This window comes from Vombatus ursinus, unplaced genomic scaffold (genome assembly GCF_900497805.2).
Source record: "Vombatus ursinus unplaced genomic scaffold, bare-nosed wombat genome assembly UNPS02010639.1, whole genome shotgun sequence".
In the NCBI taxonomy this organism is placed as follows: domain Eukaryota; kingdom Metazoa; phylum Chordata; class Mammalia; order Diprotodontia; family Vombatidae; genus Vombatus; species Vombatus ursinus.
The window spans coordinates 1,824,596-1,849,894 of record NW_020950417.1 but is presented as its reverse complement, the minus strand read 5'-3'; positions in this window follow the sequence as shown (position 1 = coordinate 1,849,894).

Below are 25,299 nucleotides of genomic sequence, written 5' to 3'. Positions count from 1 at the left end.
CAAGTAGTAATAACAGGGATGGGGGGGCTAGTAACAGAAATGTTGAGGGGCCCTGTCCATTTGAAGCCAGAAAGATGAATGAGCTCACAAACTGATGTCAAATCCAATCTCATACTTCACAGAATCTAGTACGTGGATTGTGTGAGGCGTCAGGAAGAATCCTTCTAGAAAAACAGGCTTAGCGCATTTCCTGGCACAAAGTAGGCACTTAATAAATGTCTATTGACTGCAATGCATTGGGTTGGGCTGTTCATAGAGGCCTCGAATTCGGACTGTGACTGCCATTGGCAAGAATACCAGTCTGAAGTGAAGTGATCAGAAACCTGATGATCCAAGGCAGGAATCCAAGCTTCTGCTGCCCTAGTTGGCCTCAGACTCAGTCTAGACTCTTCATGATAAGGTTGGCAATAGAACTGGAGTAAGAGAGGTAGGAGGGAAATCAGACTGATGAGAAGAAGAGAAATAAATACTTACCCTCAACTTAAGCCAGAACCCCATTCTCTTTTAATCCCTTCAAAAGCTTTAAAGAGGGCTCAGCATTGAAGCCAAACAAATTGTGTTTAAGTCCTAGCTCCAACATTTACCAACTGTGTGACCCTAGGCAAGTCATTTTACCTCTATTGCCCCAAATAACTCTCTGAGGATTTAAGGTGCAAAGTGGTTGCTGATCTGTTGTTGTTATTCAGTCATGTCTGACTCTTTGTGACCCCATTGGGTTTTCTTGGCAAAGATACTAGAGTGGCTTGCCATTTCCTTTTCCAGCTCATTTTGCAGATGAGGAAACTGAGGCAAACAGGGTTAAGTGACTTGCCCAGGGTCACACAGCTAATAAGGGTCTAAGACCATATTTGAACTCATGAAGATAAGTCTTCTTGACTCCATACCCAGTATCCACTGTGCCACCTAGCTGCCCCAGTTACCGATCTAGACTGGTAGAAAGAATCCTTCCCCTGGGAATGGCCAACTCCAATATTGTCAAACTCTAGTAGAAACAGGGGTCATTAATCCTCACATAAGGATCCCTGTGGGCCACACATTGACTTAGTTTTAAAATGTAATGTTAGCTGTTTTATTGTATTTTTATTTATTTTATTCAATATTTCCCACTTATATTTTAATCTGGTTCTGGCAGCACTTGAAGTTTTGCCTACTGACAGGCCTGGGTCTGATACTTCATACACCAATGAAATCACAGGTCCAGACCATAAATGTGAATTATTACAACTCAATTAAATGTAAATCTATATTGTGATATATGATACAAAGTGGTGTGGCATTAAGTTGCCAGTGGCATGCGAGGGGTCCCAAAACAGAATTGGTCAATTAGTCTGTTCTGACTTTGCTGCACCCATCCTACCTGGGAGATATTCCACCCTACAAGTGAGGATAATACAGGGCTTCTGGGGAAAAGAAAAGGCACAGTGATGGAGGTGGAAGAGGAAAACAAAGAAAAGAAAAAATAGTAACAACAGATTGATGAGATGCTTTCCTTACAACACCCTATTGAGGTAAGTGGTGCAAGTAATAAATATGATCCTTATTTTACAAATAGGGAAACTGATGCTTGAAAAGGTTGTGACTTACCCAAAGTCACACTAGTAAGTGGCGGAGCCCGTACTCAAATCCAGGTTTTCTGACTCCTTTCTACTCTATAAGATCGCTCTGCAAGAAGTGAAAGAAGAAGAAGGGGTGAGGTTAAATCCATTCTAAATGGGTTTAACTAAATCCATTAGCTAAATCCATTCATCCAATAAATATATATTAGGCACAAACTAAGACACTATGAAAGATGTTACGAAGTACATGACAGGATGCCTGCCCTCCAAGAGATTACAGTCTCACTGGATAGGTTATCAGTTATCATAGTGTCAGGGCCATAACCATACTTTGGCATTTGGGGTCACTTCCCCACTTGAGGATGCTAGAGTCTTAGTAAGTCCCACCCAACAATAACCCAATTAACTTTCATTTTAACATGTGTTGTAACTATTTATGAGGTCCCCATTAATATCAAACTCCTGCTAATAGTCCTATTGAGATACTGGAATAAAATTAATTTTGTCCATAACTACTTAAACTATGGATTATTGTGATGTTAGTAATTAGATAAAATTAGACTAATAAGATTAATATAGCCTAATGAGACTGTAAATGGCAAAGGAGCAGGGACCCTGTCGTAAAGTATTCAGATGTAAGAGGCCTCTCCAGAGTATGTTCCCACAATGCTCTGAGGCCCAGATAACCTTTTCTGCATCATTAAGAATCTCTGGATTCCATTTCCCAGAATGCTGATAACCACTTGGTTTAAAAGGGAAATGCTGAACTTTTTTGTGACCTCAAATAATTGGAAACAAAGTAGATGACCCTCCACTGAGCAAAGATTAAGCATGTGTGATACTTGGATGTGATGGAATATTACTGAGCTGAAAGAAATGGTGAATACTGAGACATGGGAACACACATGAACTGATGCAAAGTGATATAAGCAAAACCAGGGGGGGAAAATACACAATTACAACAATGTAAATGGAAAGAAAAAAAATCAGAACCAAATATTTCAAAATTGTAATGACCAATTTTGGCCCCAAAAAAGAAATATAGAAAGATAATCTCCTCTCTTTGAAGAAGTGGAAATCCACAAATGTAGAATACTGCATATAATAGAAAGCTTTTTTGCTACATTGGTTAATTTTCTGGAACTTTTTTTCCTTTCTGCTTTTTTTATTCTTTGTTTTATAATAAATAGCTCTTTGGGGAAGGGTAGGAACAGGAATAGATTGGAAACTGAAGTGATATAAAACTAAAAGAGAATACTAAAAATTTATTTTAAAAATAAAGACCACAAAAAGTCTTAAATGGAGGCTAAGGCGTAAGTGAGGAAAACAGAAGAGAGACAAATAGGAGTAGAAAGAGAAATGCATGTGAAACCAGGAGGCTGCACCGCGGTTGTATTTATTTAAAGCATTTTGCAAACCTTGTAGTGCTATATATATAAATGCTAGTTGTTGTTATCGTTACAGTTATTGTTATTTCTGTCCTGTTGTTACTAAACAGATGTTTCCCCTCACTTGTGCTTAATTCCTACTGTTCCTAATGGTTTCCTATCCCAAATGCCAGTAGACTTTCTGGTATTGCTGCACTTTGTAGATATTGAGGCTTCACCATTCTAGCGAAAGTCCGCACTTTGCAGACCTTAGGGTTTTACCAGCCACTGTCAAAAGAGGACACCATGTTCTGGTAATCAATACTCAAAAATTTATCCCCTGAGTGACAGGGAACTGAAACACTGTGAATTTGTACTCTCCCTGAGTGGGAGGAGAGGAAGGAAGTAGTTTTGGGCAATTGGTGATGAGTGCTTTCTACTAGAGGTAACCCTTTTTTGTCTGCCTTGCATTCTATTTTAAATAAATATCTTTTTACCTTACTATGATGTCATGATTAAATTCTAGCTTCTCATAAGGAAGTTCAGAGAAAATGGGGGGTGTTTAAACAATGATTCTGAATGATTGATGAACCCAAGCAGTTTCCATCAAGTCAGGTCTCCTTCCCCCGCTGGAAGAGTAGAAACAGTACTCCATCTAACACCAGACTACCCTTCCAGGGAAGAGGAGAAAGGTCATTACAACAAGTCTCCATCCCGGTCTCCCAACCTGAGGAAAGGGGAATAACATCCTTCCTTCAACTCCATGCACTTGTCCTCTCACCTGAACTGCCTAAGGCCCTGATAGAACTCCACCCTGAGCTTGAATCTAAATCCTTATGGATAATGAAAATCTACCTACACTGATTCCTCCATGTTTAACAAACCTCTTCAAATCCTCCCTATCCAACTAATTCTGAACCCCTAAAGTCATGATTCAAATTTCATTCTTGTCCTCCACTACCCTATTTATTATTCCCATTTCCCTCAACGCAACCTACCCAATGACCCACTCTAAAGCTATTCACATCTTCCACTGTACTCTCTGGAATGCCTGTTCTATGAGCAACAAAAATGCTTTCATCCTAAATCTTTTCCTTTCATACCCTTTTATCTTCTGGCTCTCATTTAGACGTGACTCCCTTCTTATGCCACAGCTTCCTTGGTCCCTCTTTCTAGCACTGTTGCACTTTCACCCATTCAGCCAACTCACTGATGGAGGCAGGGAAGTTGTATTCTCCTTTTTCCCCATTGCTACTTCCAGGTTTTCCATCTACCACCATTACTCAATATCTTCTGCTCTTTTGAGGTTCACTCAATCTATATCTACCACCCAATAAAAATTCTGGCACTGTTGTCTACCAATCTCCAAGGCTCAATGAATTCAATGACTATCTCACAGTCTTTTTCTACTCCTCAACTCTTGCCTTCATACTAGAGGACTTCAACATACATATGGATACTTCCTCAAACATTCTATCTTCACAGTTTCCCAACTTACTTATTTCGTATGACCTATTCATCTACTCCACCTCAGCCATGCACAAAGATGGTCATAGCCTAGATCTTGCCATCACCCACAGATATGCCACTTCTATATTCATGAACTCTGAAATTCTCTTATCTGATCAAAATCTATTGTCATTCCACCTTTCCTTCTGCCTTGTAACCACAAATCCTATTCTTTGTCCACATGGTGACCTTGAATCCCTCTATCCCTCAGTTCTTTTCCAGGCTATCATCCCTGCACTGGCTACACTTTCTTTCCTACCCCATCTTGACCCCTTGGGGAACCACAATTCAACTTTACACCTTCTTCTTTTGAGTCTTTGGCTCCATTCTCATATCACCAAACTTGTCCTGGCAAGTCTCAGCCTTAGATCACTCCCACTATCTACTGCCCTCACTCCTATACACATGCTACTGAATGAAACTGGAGAAAATCATGAAACCATGCTGACTAGATCCACTACAAATTTATGTTACATAACCTCAACTGAGCCCTTATTGCTGCAAGGCAATCTTTTTACACCTCCCTACTTAACTCACTATCCTACCACAGTGGCTTTCCCAAATGCTTTCATTTTTCCTTAGGCCTCCTATCTTCCCCACCTTCCCAGCTGAGAATTTTCTCTCATATTTTACTGAAAGAATTGGAACCATTAGAAAAGAGCTCCCTCTTCTCCCCTCCTCCTGATCTCACATCACCCAGAATCCCTCTGCCATTATCTCCTCCTTCACTTCTGTCTCACATAATCAGGTGGCCCTTCTCCTTGCCAAAGTAAAGCCCTGTACATGCACGAGTGATCTCATTCCATCCCATCTGTTATAGCAGATTTCCCCCTCTATCATCCTTTTTTCTCATTTATCTTCAGCCTCTCATAGCCTACCAGTGGCTTCCCTGCTGTGTATTAACATGCCCATGTCTCCCCCACCCTCAAAAAACCCTCGCTTGATCTATCCATTCCTACTAGCTATCATACTACATCTCTCCTCCCTTCCATGGTTAAACTCATTGACAAGGTCATCTATAATATATACCTCCACTTCCTCTCATGCACTCTCTTCTTAATTCTCTACAGTCTGTCTTCCAACACTGTCACCAAAACTATTCTCTCCACAGTTAACAGTAATCTCCTAGTTACCACATCTAATGGCCTTTTCTCAATCCTCATTCTTTTTGAATACTTTCCAACCTTTGACACTGTTGATTATTCTTTTCTCCCTGATATTCTCTTCTCTTTAGTTTTTCAGAACACCACTCTCTCCTGGTCTTCCTGTCTTTCTGACCTCTACTCCTTCTCAGTCTCTTGCTAGATCTTCGTCTAGGCCATTACCACTAGTAGTGGGTGTCCCCCAGGGCTCGGTTCTGGGCCCTCTACTCTTCTTTCTCTATACTATTTCACTTGGAGTTCTCATCAGCTCCCATGGATTCAATTATCATCTCTATGTTGATAATTCTCACATCTACTTATCCAGTCCTAATCTCTCTGCTGACCTCTGATCTCAGATCTCCAATTGCCTGCTGAACATTTGGAGCTGTATGTCCCCTAGATGTCTTAAACTAAAAATGTCCAAAACTGAACTCATTCTCTTACACACATGCACACACACATACACACACACACACACACCAACCTTCTCCTCTTCCAAATTTCTCTATTACTGCCAAGAGCATCACGATCCTCCTAGTTACCTCAGTGACATCCTCAACTTCTCACTCTCTCTTACCCCCCCCCATATCCAATCTGTTGCCAAAGCCTCTGGGGTGGAGAACCTGCAGCCTTGAGGCCACACGTGGTCTTCTAGACCCTTAAGTGCAGCCTTTTGACTGAATTCAATAGCCGCACTTAAGGGTCTAGAAGGCCACAAGTGGCCTCAAGGCCACACGTTCCCCACCCCTGCTCTAGATTTTACCTTTGTAACATCTCTCCTACACTCCCTTTTTCACCTCTGATACTGCCACTATTCTGATGCAGGTCCTTATCACTTCATGCTGGACTATCTCACCAGGTCACCCCCTATTCAAGAAACTCCAATAGCTCCCTATCACCTCCAGATTAAAATATAAAATCCTCTGTTCAAAGCCCTTATAACTTCCCCCACCCTTTCCAGTCTTCTTATAATTTATTCACCCCCATATATATACTCCTAGTTATGGTGACACTAAGCCTCCTTGCTGTTCTTTGAACTGTATACTCCATCTCCCAACTTCAGGCATTTTCACTGGCTGCTCCCCATGCCTGAAGGGCTCTATCTCCTAATCTCCACCTTCTGACTTCCTTCAAGTCTCAGCTAAGATCTCATCTTCTGCAGGAAGCCTTTCCTGATTCCCCTTAATTCTAGTGCCTTTCCTCTGTTTATTATCTCCAATTTATCCTGTGTGTAGCTCATTTGTACATAGTTAAACAACTAAGCATGTTGCTTCTCTTGCCTGAAAGTAGGAACCATCAATTGCCTCTCTGTATTAGTAAATATTTATTGAGTAACAGACTGACTGAGATTCTAAGATTATGAATGTGGCATGGAGCTCTACATAAACAATTTGGTGCAATCAATAACCTTCTTTCTTTCCTTCTTTCTTTGCTTTTTGTCTTTCTTCCTTCCTTCCTTTCTTTTCATTTCTTTCTTTTTTAATGAGACTGAGTCTCCCTATTTCTCCAAGCCTGGAAGTGAAGTGGCCACTCATGGGCTGATCCCACTAATGATTGGCGTAGGAGTTATGACTCACTCCATTTCCAACCTGGGCCAATTTACCCCCTCCTTTAGCAACATAATAGTCTCTCACTTCCAGGAGTTCACTATGTTGGTGCCAGATTTAGTGCAGACACCCAATTGGCCTAGTACACTGAGCTCAAGCAACCCACCAGCCTCAGCCTCCCCAGCGGCAATGGTTAGAGGCATGTGGTGCCATTCCTGCCTTTATTTCATTTTTTTAATTAAAGGGAAAATACAAACTACTATAATGGAAATAATCACCTCACTAATACCTTGACTCACAAATTTGCAAAGAAGCAACAGGAGACAGTCAAGAAGGCAGATTATCAAAACAGATCTTTCACTTTGAATTTCTTCCTACAGCTGGCCCTGCTGCTCCCCTTCATTCCAGGAACTAAATAAATGGTTCTTCCTCTTGGAAAATGGGGTCCCAAGGCAGCTGTTTCCCCTTCCCACACCTGATGTCCTCCCTTACAGAACCTGGAATGAAGAGTGAAGTAGGAGTAGTGGCCCATTTTTCTAAGACATCCATTTGAGTTCACAAATGTTTCTTGTAAAATGTGAATACCCCCTGGGAGAGTTGAGCTCATCATTTATATCTTAGCTAGGTGTTAAACAATCAGATTGCTTTATTAAAATAATTAACACTACAGTGTGGATGGAAATTAGAGTTTGGATTGGAAAGAAGGAAGTATAGGAACTTTTGTAACATGGGTCAGGTATAAAAGTCTAGAATTGCCCTTTAGGGAAAAGGTGACCAGTAGGGAGCTTTTGACAGTCAGATATATGGGGACTGGGTGGTACTGGGGAGAACGAAGTCCCTTTCATTTACTTCCCCATTTACTTCCTCTTCATTTATGCTGTATATGCCTTATATGTACCTAGTCATTGACATGTTGCTTTTCCCCATTAGAACTTATGCTCTTTAAATTGGGACACTAACGCGCTGTTGGTAGAGTTATGAACTGATCTAACCATTCTGCAGAGCAATTTGGAACTATGCCCAAAAGGCAATCCAAGTATGCATACCCTTTGATCCAACAATACCACTACTAGTTCTATGTTTCAAAAAAATCATAAAAAAGGCAAAAAGACCTACATGTACAAAAAAAAAATATTTATGGCAGCTCTTTCTCTGGTGGCAAAGAATTAGAAATTAAGGGCATGTGTATCAATTGGGGAGTGGCTGAACAAGTTGTGGTATATAAATGTAATGGAATACTACTGGGCTATAAGAAATGACAAGCAAGCAGATTTCAAAAAAAACCTGGGAAAGCTTACATGAACTGATGCAAAGTGAAGTGAGCAGAACCAGGAGAACATTGTATACAGTATCAGCAACATTGTGTGATGGATGATCAACTACGATTGACTTAGCTCTTCTCAGCAATACAATGATACAAGACAATTCTAAAGGACTCATGATGGAAAATGATGGAAACTGATGGAGTCTGAATGCAGATGGAAGCATACTTTTTTCGCTTTATTTTTTTCAAGGTTCTTTTCTTTTGGCCTGTTTCTTCTTTCACAGCATGACTAATATAGAAATATGATTTACCTGATTGCACATACATAACCTATATAAAATTGCTTAACATCTCAGGGAGGGGCTGGTGAGGGAGAGAGGGAGAAAGTTTGGAATTCAAAGTTTTTTTTAAATGAATGCTTAAAATTGAGAGAAAAAAGAAAATACTATTTTTTTTAAAAAAAAGACTTTATCTCCTTGAGGGCAGGGAGTGTTTTTTGTCTTTCCCCTTCTCTTTGTATCCCCAGCATTTAGCACAGTGCTTGGCATATAGGTAGAAATTAATAATAATGCCTATTGACTGACTGACTGACAGAGATTGAGAGTACCAAAAATAAATTTCACAACTTTGAATTTTTGCCAAGGGCTCTGATAGTTGGAAATTATTGTGCCACTGAAAATTATTTCCTTGATGCCTTTGGCAAATTGTGATAGGTTGTCAATGTCTGGCATACTGCATAAATGTGGGACATGGTACCATGGGAGTTGAAAGATAGACCATACTATATAAAATGTCTCTGTACAAATCAACCAGCATAACTCAGATGTTTGTAAACAGCTACAGGCATCAAGAAGACAGAGGGGACTCCGACTGAATATGTCACTGGCAGCATTTAATAGTACGGAAGAAATCTGGACCTGGATTCAAAAGACCTGGATCTGAGTCTCAATTCTACCACTCACCGGCTTTGTGATTGGAATTCAATTAACTCCTCTGGACCTTATTTTCTTTATCCATAAAATGGGGATGATAATACTACTACATAGATTTCTTGAGAGGCTCCAGTGAAATAATGCATGTAAGGCACTTTAACATCATAAAGTGCTACAAAAATATAAATAATTGGGGGCAGTTAAGTGGCACAGTGGATAGAGCACTGATTCTAGAGTCAGGAGGACCTGAATTCAAATCTGGCCTCAGACACATAACACTTACTAACTGTGTGACTCTGGGCAAGTCACTTAACCCCCCCAATTGCCTCACAAAAAAAATATAATATAATTATGTATACAATTTTACAGCTATAGCATTTTGACTAAAAAAAGGAGTAAAAGGTGGGACTAGCCAGCCTGAAATCAACGAGTTTTGTGACAAAGTATCACTCCCAAGAAGGGCAAGTAGTCTAAAGACCAGCCATGCACTAGACCTACAACAGCTTACCTGAATAATAATAATGATAAGAGTAATAATAACATTAATAATAATAATAACAATAATGTGCTACTTTTCCATAATGCTTTACAATCTACAGATCACTTTTACATATATGATCTCAATGATCTCACAACAGCCCTTTGAGCTGCAAGATGATGGAGGCAACAGCAGTGGACAGTGTACTTGGATTCAAGAGACTCTGCCACTAACTAATTCTGTGACCTTGAACAAGTGCCTTAACCACAAAGCATCTACTTCCTCATTGGTAAAAGGAGGATAATGTTACTTCAAAGTCCCCAATTACAATGTGTGCTGTAAATGTTAGATAACGATAATTTCCACTCGGGGAAGGTCAAGAAGAATAAGAGGAACCTTAAAGGAAAGCAAAACTAAACTCATTTAATATGGGGATAGGATTATTCAATATTCAATTCAACAGGTACCTACTAAAGATGAAGCATCATGCTAAGTGACAGAGGAGAAGCAAAGTTTAGAACAGATAGGATGGATCCCTGAACTATGCCCAAAGGGCTATAAAGTGGTGCATACCCTTTGATCCAGCAATACCACTGCTAGGTCTGTGTCCCAATGAGATCAAAGGAAAAAGGACCTATATGTACAAAAATATTTATAGCAGCTCTTTCTGTGGTGGCAAAGAATTGGAAATTGGAGAAGGGCTAAATAAGCTGTGCTATAAGAAATGATGAGCAGGATGCTTTCAGAATATCAGCAAGGTATTTACATGAACTGATGCAAAGTGTGCTATAAGAAATGATGAGTATAACGGGACAGCTAGGTGGCGCAGTGGATAGAGCACTGGCCCTGAAGTCAGGAGAACCTGAGTTTAAATCCTGCCTCAGACCAAACACTTGACACTAGCTGTGTGACTCTGGGCAAGTCACTTAACCCCAATTGTCTTAAAAAAAAAAGAAAGAAAGAAATGATGAGTGTAGGGGCAGCTAGGTGCCACAGTGGATAGAGCTCTGGCCTTGGAGTCAGGAGGACTTGAGCTCAAATCTAACCTCAGACACTTGACACTTACTAGCTGTGTGACCCAGGGCAAGTCACTTAACCCTGATTGTCTCACCAAAAATTTAAAAAAAGAAATGATGAGTAGAATGATTTTTTTAAAACCTGGAAAGACTCACTTCAACTGATACAGAGTAAAGTGAGCAGAACCAGGAGAACAATGTACACAGTAATAAAAAATATTGTATGATGATCAACTGAGAATGACTTAGCTATTTTCAGCAATACAATGATCCAAGACAGTTCTGAAGGACTTATGATGAAAAGTGCTATCCACCTCCAGAGAAAGATCTGATGGAGTCTGAATGCAGATTAAAGCATACTTTTTTAAAACTTTTTTTTATTATTTTTTCTTTTGGTATGCATTTTCTTTTGTAACATGGCTAATATGAACGTTTTGCATGACCACACATGAATAATCTATATCAAATTGCTTGCCTTCTCAAGAAGGGAGAAGAGAGAGAGAGGGAAAGAAAATGGAACTAAAAGGAATTTTTTAATGACCATCTAAAATTTTTGTTTACATGTAATTGAGAAAAATAAAATAAAAATTTAATGTAAAAAAAAAAAAGATGGGCTCCCCATTTGCGGTTTTCTTGTCAAAAATACTGGAGTGGTTTGTCATTTCCTTCTCCAGCTCATTTTACAGATGAGGAAACTTAGTCAAACAGGGTGAAGTGACTTGTCCAGGGTCACACAGCTAGTTAGTGTCTGAGACCAGATTTGAGGACATAGGATACATACACAAATAGCTACATGTAACAGGAACGATTGGGGACCTCCTCATCTGCTGGACTTGAGCACCTCCCATGGAACTGAGCATGCATACATTGGCTCTATGGGAATGAAAGTAAGGTAGAAACATAATTTGTCAATAAAAAAAATTCTAAATGCAAAAAAAAACCCTGTCTTTGAGCCAACTATGCTTTCTTAACTATTATTCCTGTCTGAGTCTGACTTTTCTTGTTTGTATCTATCCAGAATGAACATCCACCCCTACTATAACTTTTCTTAAAACTCTTTTCCTCATTCCACCATGGTATAAATACATACCACACTGACGGTTCTTAAAAAAAAAAAAAAAGAAAGAAACTCTGAAGCAGAAGAAAGAACTGTTGAGACACGTCTCTGGGACAATGTGTCAAAGCTGAATCTTCATGTTTTTTTCCCTTTAGGAATACATCTCCAATTTTATTATGCAAATCATTGGGGAAATAGGATTGTACATGCAAATTTGTCTTTATAGACAATTCTTCAGCAATGTGCTTCATCCATATACTAAAGGACACACCTAGTTTTTGTTTGTACAATTTCTGTTTTACAGTTGTTACTCATGAAAGAGCAGCTGATGCCAGGGATACTAATTCAATATCATTAATGTGGCACTGATCCTCTCCTTCCCCAATATAGAGGAGATAGTTGGATTTATTCATTATTCACTAAATCCAGGTGCATCTGAATTCCAGTGAAGATTGAAGGACAAAATTTCAGGAAAAACAAGGGAAACACTACTCTACACATCTGGTTGCAATCATTTGGAACTTGTTACTCTCAGAGGCCTGACCCAGACTCACCATGATGGCTAATGCTCACAACGTACATTCATGCCACAATGCTGCTAGTACCCACCACCTCCAACTCTTAAAACAACGATCAAGGCAACAGTACCATTCCTAGAAAGGACATGTCAATTCTGTGCTCTATGACTCCACTCACCATTCCACTGGCTTCCCTGAGCAAACCACCCCATCCCTAACTACCATTCCTCATGTATTATCTTCTCTTATCAGAATAAAAACTCCCTGAGGGCAAAGAATATCTTTTTTTATTTGTATTCTCAGCACTTAGCAGAGGTCCTGTTACATAGTGAGCACTTAATAATTTTTTTTAATTTGTTCATTCAGAAATTGTACAAGCAAAAAAAATAAATATGTACAAGGATTTAAATAATTTATTAATTGATCGAATTGTGTTAAAAATATGATAGAAATGGTTGGGGTCCGCTAATACTGACATGAATTTTATTCATCAAATATTTATGAAGGAACTCTGTGAGTCACTAAGCATACAAAAATGGAGAGTAGGGAGAAAGCATTATTTCCAGCCCTCAAGGAACTTATATTCTCTGCTATGATTAGGGCGGTACTAAGCCTATACAAGGTTTACAGATAACAGTACATGGTAGGGTATAGGGTGAGGACAAAGAAGATATTCAAAGTGCTCTAGGAAAATTTGTCATTGAAAAAAATCATCCTACTTTGGAACAACCACTCATTGGCTTAACTGTTAGAGACAAAGCACTGGCTTGGATGGCCCTTGGATCTGACTCAGATGATATTTTTTATGTCCTTATCATGAAGTACCAGAGTCTCACACTGTGTAAGCAGTAGAAATGCCAGCTGGAGCAAGTAGCGTACATCACCAGGAATGGCCTGGTACTTCTAATAAAAGGAAACCTGCAGTGCCTGCGATAGTGAGAAGATGGATAGATAAATCACACTTACACTGCCACCCTTTGTGTCCAGCCAGGACCATCTGGGGAAGCTGGAACTCAAGGGCATTTTGTACTACAGTTCTGCTGGTTGTAGCCCACAGCTGTCCCAAATGTGGGAGTAAATCAAAACTAATAACAGCAGAGATAAAGGCAAGGAGGAGAATAATAGTAATCAATTATTTTTACTATTATTGTTAAGGCAACTAGGTGGTGCAGTGGCTAAGTGCCAGCCCGAAAGCTAGGAAGACTCATCTTCCTGGGTTCAAATCTGGCCTCAGACACTTACTAGCTGTGTGACCCTGGGCAAGTCATTTCAACCTGTTTGCCTCAGTTTCCTCATCTGTAAAATGAGCTAGAGAAGGAAATGTCAAACCACTACAGTATCTTTACCAAGACAACCCCCAATAAGGTCATGAAGAATCAGATACAACTGAAAAATAACTGAATCTGGAATTACAACATGTTGTAAATTCCTTTTGTGCAATTCTAAGAAACAAAGAAAAAAAATCTCACTAATTAAATTAATTCACTAATTAAATTAATTCACTAATTAAAATAATTCTGATGACAGTAGGAGACATAGATTTTTTTTTTAAAGTAAGGCAATTGGGATTAAGTGACTTACCCAGGGTCACACAGCTAATAAGTGTCAAGTATCTGAAGCAGGATTTGAACTCAGGTCCTCCTGACTCAAAGGCCAGAGCTCTATCCGCTGTGCCACCTAGCTGCCCCAACGTAAATTTAGATATCAGGTTTGATATCTAAACCATCTCTTTTTCAATATCTAAATGCTATGTCCAAATTTTGTGGCATTGCCATGGACTAAAATCTTTTCTCATATCTATGAAATCTGGTAGAGCTAGGAGTCCGTGTTTTTTCCCAACCCAAAGACTGAACAGCTCTTCCTAAGGAGTCTCAAAGTATGTGCTCCTGAGTTTGGCAGTTCCTGAACATAGGGAAGAAGACATAAGAACAATTTGGCTCAAGCAACTGTTAAAACTGTCAAATAGACTTTTTGTAACGGTACCTTGAATGAGATTGGAATTCTTTTGAAAACAGCAAATGCCTTTCTTCATCCCCTCCCTCAAACTCTGCCAAAACATTTGTTGCTCCACGGATTTCTGAAAACCATATTATTTGAATTTCCATTTTAATCTCTGCCTTCATTAGATGATGATTAAACTGCATTTGTAGATGCCACCACCACTGAAAACTGAAATACTGGGTCAACTAACCAGGCTTCTGTTCTACTCAAAGCCAACTAGTCAGTTGAACTGATTTTGTTTTATTGATTGCTTGATTGAATTCACTCTCAAAGAGGAAAAGGAAGAAAGGGAATCAGGGATGGAAGTTTCAAGAGTTCTAATTAAAAGTGACACCAGTAGACTGTGGCAGAGCCAAAACTAGGACCTAGCTCTCCTGTCTCCCAGTTGACTGTGCTTTTTTCCACTTAGTAATGATATCTCTGAATAGTGTAGGCCAGGCATGGATGGACAACTTAGAGGCAGTGTGGTACAATGGAAAGAGCATTAGCTTTGAGTCAGAGGAGCTGAGTTCAAATCCTGCCTCAATAACATGGATCAAAATTCCAAAAGACTCATGATGGAAAATGCTATCCACATCCAGAGAAATAAGTGTGGAGTCTGAATGCAGATCAAAACATACTATTTTCTCTTTTTTTGTTGTTTTTTTTCTTTCTTATGGTTTTTTCCTTTTGTTCTGATTCTTCTTTCACAACATGACTAATGTGGAAATATGTTTAATATGATTGTAAGTGTATAGCCTATATCACATTGCATGTCATCTGAGGGATAGGGGAAGGGAGAGAAGGAGAAAAATAATTTGGAACTCAAAATCTTATAAACATGAATGCTGAAAACTGTCTTTACGTGTAATTGGAAAAAATAAAATAATATTAAGTGGGAAAAAAATAACAGATCATTTCTAACCTGTATGACCTTGGGCAAGTCACTTAACCTCTCTAGGCTTCTGTTTCCTTATCAATAAAATGAGAATATTAGAGAAATGGCATCTAAGGTCCTTTCTAGCTCTAAATACATGAAAAGAAAAGGATCCACACACATATGTATGTGTATATATGTATATATACATATATATGTTTATGTGTATGTGTGTATGTATGCATAGGCTAAACTGGGGGTTGGGAGTACGTAAATTTCCAGAAAAACTACATTAGAACAGCCTTAGCATAATATTGCTTCTTTGTGTCAATGGGTGGGAGAAGACCTGAAGGGAGGAAAAGAAGAAAATTTGGAATTTAAAATATTAAAAATGAATGTAAAATTTTAAAATAAATTTTTAAATAATGTTTAAAAAAAGAAAAGCCTTATCAGTTCATATGTACTCATGGACATAGGATTAAGTCTCATCAGATCTTAACATTCTCCCTGCATTATAAAGTGTTCTATTATAAATCCTGTTATTTAAAATTTGTTTCAATTTAAAAAGTTAAGGATTCTAATTTCAAAATTTTCCTAAAGTATACCCTAAAGACAGGAAACCAAGTAACCAAATTGGCTTTGTTATCCCAGCCGAATGAAATCAAACAGTATACAGAAAATACACCCATATGCTCCAATACCTATGTCAATGTTCAGATTATTCAAAATCATTAGCGTAAGTGAAGTTAGCAGAACCAGAAACATACGACTAAAATAATGTACATGAAAAGAACAAAAATAAATCAACTGAACACTGAAATTACAATGATCAAGTTTATCCTCAAAGATGATAGGAGAAAATGTCTCCTTCTTTGAAGAAGTAGGGGACTATAAGTATAGAATATTGCATATACTATCAGATTTGATACATGTGTTGATTAGTTTTGCCAAGCTACTTTATTTTCCTCTCTTTTAAAAAAAATTCTTGGTTACAAGGAATGACTCTCTGCGGAGGGAAGAAGAGAGATTTATTTGTAATCAAAGGTGATATGAAAACAAAGTATATCAATAAAACTTTATTTTTAAAAAGAAATTACATTTCTTAAAAAGGTTGTATTAATGTAAATGTGTTGTTTCTAGTTTTGATACTTCTTTTATTTCTGTTACCTTCATGCAAGGTCCAAAGGACAGAAGAACTCTGGTTGAAATCCAGAGGTGATTAGGAGACAACCAGGTAAGAGGTTAGGTGAGGGACAATGAGGGAAGATGCCAACAGAGAGCAATATGGCAATGAAGCAATGAAAAGATGTACCCAATGTAGGAGGTAACTCTTAGGACTCCATCAGACCCATTTCCCCAGAGGACTTTGTGTGAGTGGCTCAACAAGGATCCAAATACAAAATATTAGAACCAAAAATAAAATAAAAACCTTCATACTAAGCCTGTGACACAGAGAAATACTCGTTGTAGGATCTTTGGGAGTTGGAGGTCACTTGTATATGCTTGTTACCAAATATGTTACGTGCATTGATTTTTTTCTTTTAATAAAACCTTCCTTGGGTACTTTATAGAGACCATGCTTACAGATGGGGAGTTGGTGCCCACCTCTAGGTTGTTTGGCAGAGATATTGCTCAGGTTTCTTCTTGGGAATTGAAGAAAAGTGAAGTGGAAACCTTCCATATGAGTGTATATAATGTAGATAATATGTGCACAATATGTGTATATATATATATACATCTATACTGTATATGCATAAGTGTAATACACATATGTATATACATATGTACATATATACTACACATGCACCTTTATATACTATATATGTACTATGTATATGCTGTATATGTAGTACATATAAATATATATACTATACATATACATGTGTAACATACACACATACATGTGTGGTGTATATAAAGTATGTGTATAGATGCATATATGGTACATATAAAGTATATATACACATATATAGTATATATAAAGTATATATACCACATGTGTATATAGTGTATATATAATGTATATATAAAAGTACATGTGTAATATATAAAGTGTATATATGTATATGTATGTATATGAAGTATATATAAAATATATATAACACTATATATAGTATATCTAAAGCATATATATAAAATACTATATATAGTATATGTAAAAGTATGTTGTGTGATATATACTTATACATAGTATATATAATGTGTATAATTATATATGCTTGTGTGTGTATATATGGGAAAGATTTACACTTCATTTGTCTTGAATTCCCAACAAGAAAATTGAGAAATATCTCTGCCAAACAGCCTAGAGATGGGCACCAACTCCCCACCTGTAAGCATGATCTCTACAAAGTAACCAAGGATGGTTTTATTAAAAGAAAAGTCAATGAATGTAACATATTTGGCAACAAATCTATACAGTGACACCACTCCCTCCCCCAAGTCCCAAAGATCCTACAATGAGTATTCGTCTGTGTCATAGACCTAAGCATGAAGAATCTTCTTCTATTTGGGTCTTCCTTGAGTCGCTTACACAAAGTCCACTGGATTATAGGTCTAATGGAGTCCTGTTTCCGCCTAAAATCAAAGTTGTGTCCATCTCAGCTATGCTGCTCTCAGCTGGCATCTTCTCTCACTCCTCACCTTACCCCTGGTCTTGTTGTCTCCTAACCGTCTCTGGATTTCAACCAGGGTTCTTCCATCCTTTGGACCTTGCATAAGGTTAACAAAAATAAAAGTGTCAGAACTAGAGACCAGTGACCATTAAGACAATCTTTTCAATGGAATGAAATTTCTTTTTAAAAAAGATTTTATTGACATCCTTTGTTTGTATATCATCTCATTTACAAATATATCCCTCTTCTCTCCCCTCTCCAGAGAGCCATCCATTGTACACACACATATACATACACACAAGAATATATAGGTATGTATTTAGATATACATATGTACAGAGGTTGCATGCCCACCAAAAAGAATAATTATGAATCATAGTACCAACAAGCCTTTCTGACTTGATTAGAGGTCTCAATCTCCCTCAGTTACTCCTCTATTCTTCTCTCCTTTCTTTATCATGTACCCTCTTTCCCTACTCCCCACAATCCCCTAGAAATGACTTATATTGGTCTAGTCACTGTCAACAGCTTTCAGCAAAAGGGCTGTGAGAAGCTTGTCATGAAAACCACAAGGAGGACATTTTATAACAAACAGATGCTTAAAGCTCTGAAGGAGCAAGGTGTTTGACAAATGGCTTGTGCATATTATTTGACAGTTCCTAAGCAACATATTCTTCCCAAGAAACCAAAAGAAAAATGGAAGTAATAAAACCCCCACTAATGTCATCCCTATAGATGCCAACCAATAACTCAAGTTTTTGCAGAAGACTTGGATTTCCTTAACATTACAAATAAAAAGGAAAGGAAAAAAGCAAAATTCTGCTGTATGACATAATATCTAAAATCCAGCACTCCCCACTCCCACCTTGGAGGGAATCACAGAGCAAGGTTACACTTGGAGTTGGGAAGATCTGGGTTCAAAGTTAATCTCAGACAATTGCTAGTTGTGTGACTCCAGACAAATCACAAGCCTCAGTTTTCTCATCTATAAAAGAAAGGGGGATGATAATAGCACTAGGTGGTGCAATGGGTGGAGCTCCAGGCCTGGAGTCAGAAAGACATTACTTGAAATCCAGCCTCAAACACTTGCTAACTGTGTTAGTAAGTCACTTAACCCTGTTCATCTCAGTTTCCTCATCGGTAAAATGAGCAGGAGAAGGAAATTGCAAACCACTCCAGTATCTTTGCCAAGAAAACCTCAAATGGGGTCACAGAGAGCTGGACAGGACTGAAATGACTGAACAACAAGCAACCAAGAAATCTAATATGATTGTAGGCTACTTTAAAAGACTGATACCTTCAAGGGATAAGGAGGAAAGAGTCCTTCTGTACTCTCCCTAGGTTCATTTTTGAGTGGCACATTTTAGGAAGAACTTAAGCTAGAGAGAGTTCAAGGAAGAGCAACCAGGATGCTGACAAGACTGAAATTCAATGCTATGGGAAGATCAGTGGAAGGAATAAGGGATTTTAAGCCTGAAGAACAGAAGACTTATGGGGGATGTGATAGATGTCTTTAAGTATTTAAAGAGCTGTCACCAGGGAGAAAGATCAGATTTATTCCATTTGACCCCAGATGGCAGAAATGGAACCAAAAACTGTTGCAAAGAGGAAATTTAGACTTGACATCAAGAAATTAAAAAAAAAAAAACCTTGCTAACAATTAATTGTCCCAAAATGGGATAAACTGGCTTGGAATATGATGCATTTTCCCTTACCAGAGGTCTTCAAGAAAATACTAGCTGGTCATTTGTTGAGTGTGCTATAGAGAAAGTTCTAAATGGCCAATAAGCCCTCTTCGAACTTAGAAAATCTGTGAATTCTGTGATGATATGAAAACAAAGATGACTTATAATCAGGGATGTGCTGGTAAATGTTTAACAACCCAAAAAAATGCCTGAATAACACACTTTTAAGCTAAACTGCTTTTTTTCCATCACTTTCTTAATTCAGACAATCAACAAAATAATAAATCAGGCCCTGGTTTTTTCAGCCTTCAGATTTCTGAGGTGTAAATGCTCAGAATGAAGAGTGAACAATCAACTTTTGTGCCCTGATTGGAGCTGTTTACCAGCACCCTCCTGTCTGTAATAGAGAGGAAGGTAGGTTTAACCTATGAAAGAGGAAGGCATTTGGCTATGCTGGTAAGTAATAACACTAAAGGTAAAATATTCTTGAAAACAAACTCCAGGGAATGATGTGTATGTGATCAAAATATTCTGTCATGCTAAGTATTTCTTTCTTTCTTTCTTCCTTTTTTTTTGGAGGCAATCAGGGTTAAGTGACTTGCCCAGGGGCGCACAGCTAGTAAGTGTCTGAGGCGGGATTTTAACTCAAGTCCTCCTGACTTCAGGGCCTGTGCTCTATCCATTGTGCCACCTACCTGCCTTCTAAGTATTTCTTAAAATAATTTCCTAATCTATAAAATGAGGGAGTTGAAGCAGGACATGTGACACAACCATTGGACCCACTGGGTCCCAACCCATGGGAATGATGTCTGCCAAGTCTGGAAAGATAGGGGCCTCAAGCCCCTTGAAGCCTCAAGAACCTCAGAAGGCCACAGCTTTCCAGGTTGAGAGGATGTTAGCTCTGTCTGGGTCATTTCCACCTGGAGGTCTCCGATACTTCTTTTCAGGGAACAAGGTATACTACGTGTCTTCAACATGTACCCTCTATCTATTGCCTGCCGTGTGCTTTCAGTAAGCTATAGGTTATATAAATATTGCTTTTGAAGTCATCATTATGACAAATATTGCAGCCTGTATGATCTTGTCATACAAGTAGATTGTTAACTGATCTGGGGCTTGGAAATCTTTGTTTAATAGAAATTTTTCAGCATAACCGAGTGTGCTGATTTTTGACCTGGGATACTGCTTATATGATACTGCTTATAAGGGTGTACAGTTTTATAGTCCTCTGGGCATAGTTCCAAATTGCTCTCCAGAAAGGCTGCATTAGTTCACACTCCACTAACAGTGCATTAATGTCCCAGTTTTCCCACATCCCCTCCAATTTTATTATTTTTCTTTTCTGTTATTGTTATTTCTTTTCTGTTATTTTCTTATTCTGTATTGTAAGGATGTGACCCTTTTAGGCTTTGGCAATTTTACTGTTTGAAAGGGACAAAAACAAAGACACATATGAGATTGACATATTAAAAAAAAAAAAACCAAGAAAGCAACCTGCAGATACAATGCCCTTAGCCAAGACAAATATTGCTTCAATATAGTGTTTCCTAGCTATTCGTTTTCATATGACCAACAGGAGGAGAACATTATAGATTAAAAACTAGAGAATGCTGAACCCTGAATTGTTTTGTGATTATTGGACAAATTATGTTGCCTAGTTATGGCTTAGCTGGCAGAGATGAGAATTTGGTAAATGTACTGATTGATTGCTCTAGGTTAAGTGAGGTCTTGAACTGAGGGAACCCAGCCCTAAACTTGGAAATTTGATCTAAGGAAAGGCCTCAGATTCTAGCAAAAGAGAGGCTCTATTTCTCTACATTGCCACCTGTCACCTAGAAGAGTTGGTTAGAGAAAGAAAGGTTATATCTCTCTGTATTTCCACCTACTGCCTGGGAGGTAGAAATCCGTCAGAGCCCAAATAAGGAAACAGAACTGAAAAAGCTTCTGCCCATACTAGGCTAAAGGTCTCTGCTCTTTCTGGTAGAGTATAGGACAACCCTAGCAGTGAAAAGATTTGGCCCGGCAAAGGAAAGGTCTAGCCCAGCAGTCAGGTGGCCTAAACTAGCAGAGAAATGGCCCAGCCCCGGAGAAGAACAGCTTGGCCCTGAAGCCCAGACACAGAGTGGCTGTAGAACAGCGCCATTTTGCAGCAGTCACTCACCTAATGCTGACACTGTGCCCACCAGTGAATTTTGTGGGGATAGTACCTAAGAAAGGACATTAAGACCCACAGTTCCAAAGTTGTAAGTTGCCCTGACCATGTGTTTCCTACAATGTGCCTCAGTATTATATAGTTTATGGACTTTCCCCCAAAGACACTTTATGCATTGGTGCAAGTGTCCCCCTGGGTTTATGGGCAGAATGTTGTGTAATTATTATAATTTTCTTGTATAACCTTTAATTATTTTAAGAGTTAATTGAGGGGCAGCTAGGTGGTGCAGTGGATAAAATACCAGTCCTGAAGTCAGGAGGACCTAAGTTCAGATCCAGCCTCAGACCAAACACTTAACACTTACTAGCTGTGTGACCCTGGGCAAGTCACTTAACCCCAATTGCCTAAAAAAAAAAAAAAGAGTTAATTGAGTCAGCTAGTTAATACCAAGTATACTGGTAGGTTTCCAAAGGTATAATAGTAAGACCCACAGGGTTACCCCTTGACTCCTAAGAGTAATAGTTGCTGCCCTTTGAGGACTCAGCCTGCTACTAAGGATGAAGGTTGGAGGAATGAGTCAACATGTGGACTCCCACTATAATAATCTCAACCAAGCTTCTCAGTGACATTTATATACATAGATTCTCCTGTTATATAATGTAGCCTGCATTCTGTGGCTCACTCTTCCAAAATTGAGCTTCTGTATCTCACCCTCAGGGTTCTAGATGGGTAATCCCGAGGGCTGGGGATGTCTCTTCCCTACTGACATCATCTCAAATCCTCACAAACTATGTTCCCCCATTGATATGGACCAGTGACTAGGCCCCAGTTTCATTTAACCACTTAACACTGACTAGCTTTTTCAAAGTGATATTTACTTCAAAAATGTAGCAAGAATAAGCATACAAGGGGCTGCTAGGTGGTGCAGTGGATAGAGCTCCAGCCTTGGAGTCAGGAGGACCTGAGTTCAAATCTGGCCTCAGATACATGACATTTACTAGCTGTGTGACCCTGGGCAAGTCACTTAACCTTGATTGCCTCACCAAAAAGGCAATAAAAAAAAAAGTAAGCACACAAACATTTTCCCCACTACCTCCAGGGCATACTCCTCCCTATACCACCTGTGTCTGGGGAACTAGACTCAAAATTTGGCTCACTTCCTATATAATATTAATCCAACCAAATTCACACCCAAAGGTGTCATCACTACTGGATAAGTCTTCATTTTAACTTCCATTGGGTAGAGGAACTGAATGTCTTCCATAATGTTGCTCCTTAGAACATTGATGCTGGGCTGGCTACAATACCCCTTCATCCTGGGCTGTGACTCTCAGATTTCTGCAGATCATTCTCTTGACCTTTCAAAGTTCCCAAGGTCAGAGACTCCACTCCTATCACCAGATGCTAGGAGGAAAGGAGTCATCAAGATCCCCTAGAAACAAATGAAGCAAAAAAGCAAGTAGTTGAAGCTAATGAACTTTTAAAATAATAATAATAGTAATAATATTTTATTTTTCCCAGTTACACGTAAAAACAATTTTAACATTTTTTTTTAAATTTTGAGTTTCAAATTCTCTCCTTCCTTCCTTCTCTTCCCTCCCCTCTCATTGAGAAGGCAAGCAATAGGTTACACATGTGCGGTCGTGCAAAATATATTTCCATATTAGTCATGTTGTAAAAGAAAACACAAACAAAAAAATGGAAAAATAATAAAGTGAAAATGGTATGCTTCAATCTGCATTCAGATTCCATCAGTTCTTTTTCTGGAATTGGATAGCACTTTTCATCATGAATCCTTTGGAATTGTCTTGGATCATTGTATTGCTGAGAATAGCTGAGTCATTCACAGTTGATCATTGCTTGATTGAGTATTGCTATTACTGTGTACAATATTCTCCTGGTTCTGCTCACTTCACTCTGAATCAGTTCATGTAAGTCTTTCCAGCTTTTTCTGAAAGCATCCTACTCATCATTTCTTATAAAACAACAGTATTCCATTACAATCACATACCACAACTTGTTCAGCCATTCCCCAATTGATGAGCATCCCTTCAATTTCTAATTCTTTGCCACTACAAAAAGAACTGCTAAAAATATCTTTGTACAAATAGGTCCTTTTCCTTTTTTTTAATCACTTTGTGATATAGACCTGGTAGTGTTATTGCTTGGTCAAAGGGTGCACAGTTTTATAGCCCTCTGGGGATAGTTCCAAATTGCTCTCCAGAAAGGTTGCATTAGTTCACACTCCACTAACAGTGCATTAGTGTCCCAGTTTTCCCACATCCCCTCCAATTTTATTATTTTTCTTTTCTGTTATATTAGCCAATCTGATAGGTGTGAGGTGGTACCTTAGAGTTATTTCAATTTGCATTTCTCATGAGCTCTTTTGAATGCCTCTGAAGCCAATCAGAGATCCTCCTCCTTCATTATGTGGTTAGCTGACCAGAATCAACTATGAAATGTAAGGGGCATGCTCTATAACCTCTCCAAAGTGCTTCCCTTATACATCATCCTGATTCTCCCAGAAGAAAGCTCCCAGAAAGCAGAGCAACCTGATGGGGTCTGTGCATGTACCTAATACCCATAACAATTTTTGTGGTTGTTCAGTTATTTCAGTCATGTCTGACTCTTCGTGACCCCTTTTGGGGTTTTCTTGGCAAAGATACTGGAGTGGTTTGCCATTTCCTTCTCTAGCTCCTTTTATAGATGAGGAACTGAGACAAACAGGGTTAAGTGACGTACCCAGGGTCACACAGCTAGTAAATGCTTGAGTCTGGATTTGAACTCAGGTTTTCGAGATTCCATGCCCAGTGCTCTATCCACTGCACTACCTAGCTGTCCCCTATCCATAACAATAGCATTGCCAATTAAGGCAGACACAGAAAATAAAATAACTCACTAGCAGCAGAATACAAGGGACAAAAACCAAAAATTAAAGTGGAAATCATAATAAATATAGTACTTTAATATTTGCAAAGTGCTTTACAAATATTATCTCATTTGATCCTCACAGCGACCAGAAGATAGGTGCTACTTCTATCCCCACTTTACAGATGAGTAAACTAGGGCAGACAGAGTTAAGTGATTTACCCAGCATTCTCATACATTCCATAATTGGTTCTGGTCAGCTAACCACATAGTGAAGGGGAAGGCTCTCTGATTGGCTTCAGAGGCATTCAAAAGAGCTCATTAGAAATGCAAATCGAAACAACTCTAAGGTATCACCTCACACCTATTATTACCCTTTCACACCACTAATAAGAATCTGAGGGAAGATTTGAACCCTGGCCTTCCTGACTCCAAGTCCAGCACTCTACCCCCTGAACTCTGATCTTCCTGACTCCAAGTACAACATTCTACCTATCTGAAGTAGCATGATGTTTTGGAGAAAGCATTGGACGAAAGGTGAACATAGTAAATGTTGGAGGGGCTCTAGAAATTCCTACTAGTGGAGCTGCAATAGGTCTAACTATTGTGGAATATCAGTTGGGACGCCACTAGAAAAATCACTAACTATGTACGCTTTTTGACCCATCAATATCACAACTAGGCATAGTCAAAGATAGAGGTAAGGGTCCCATATATACAAAATATTAATAATAAC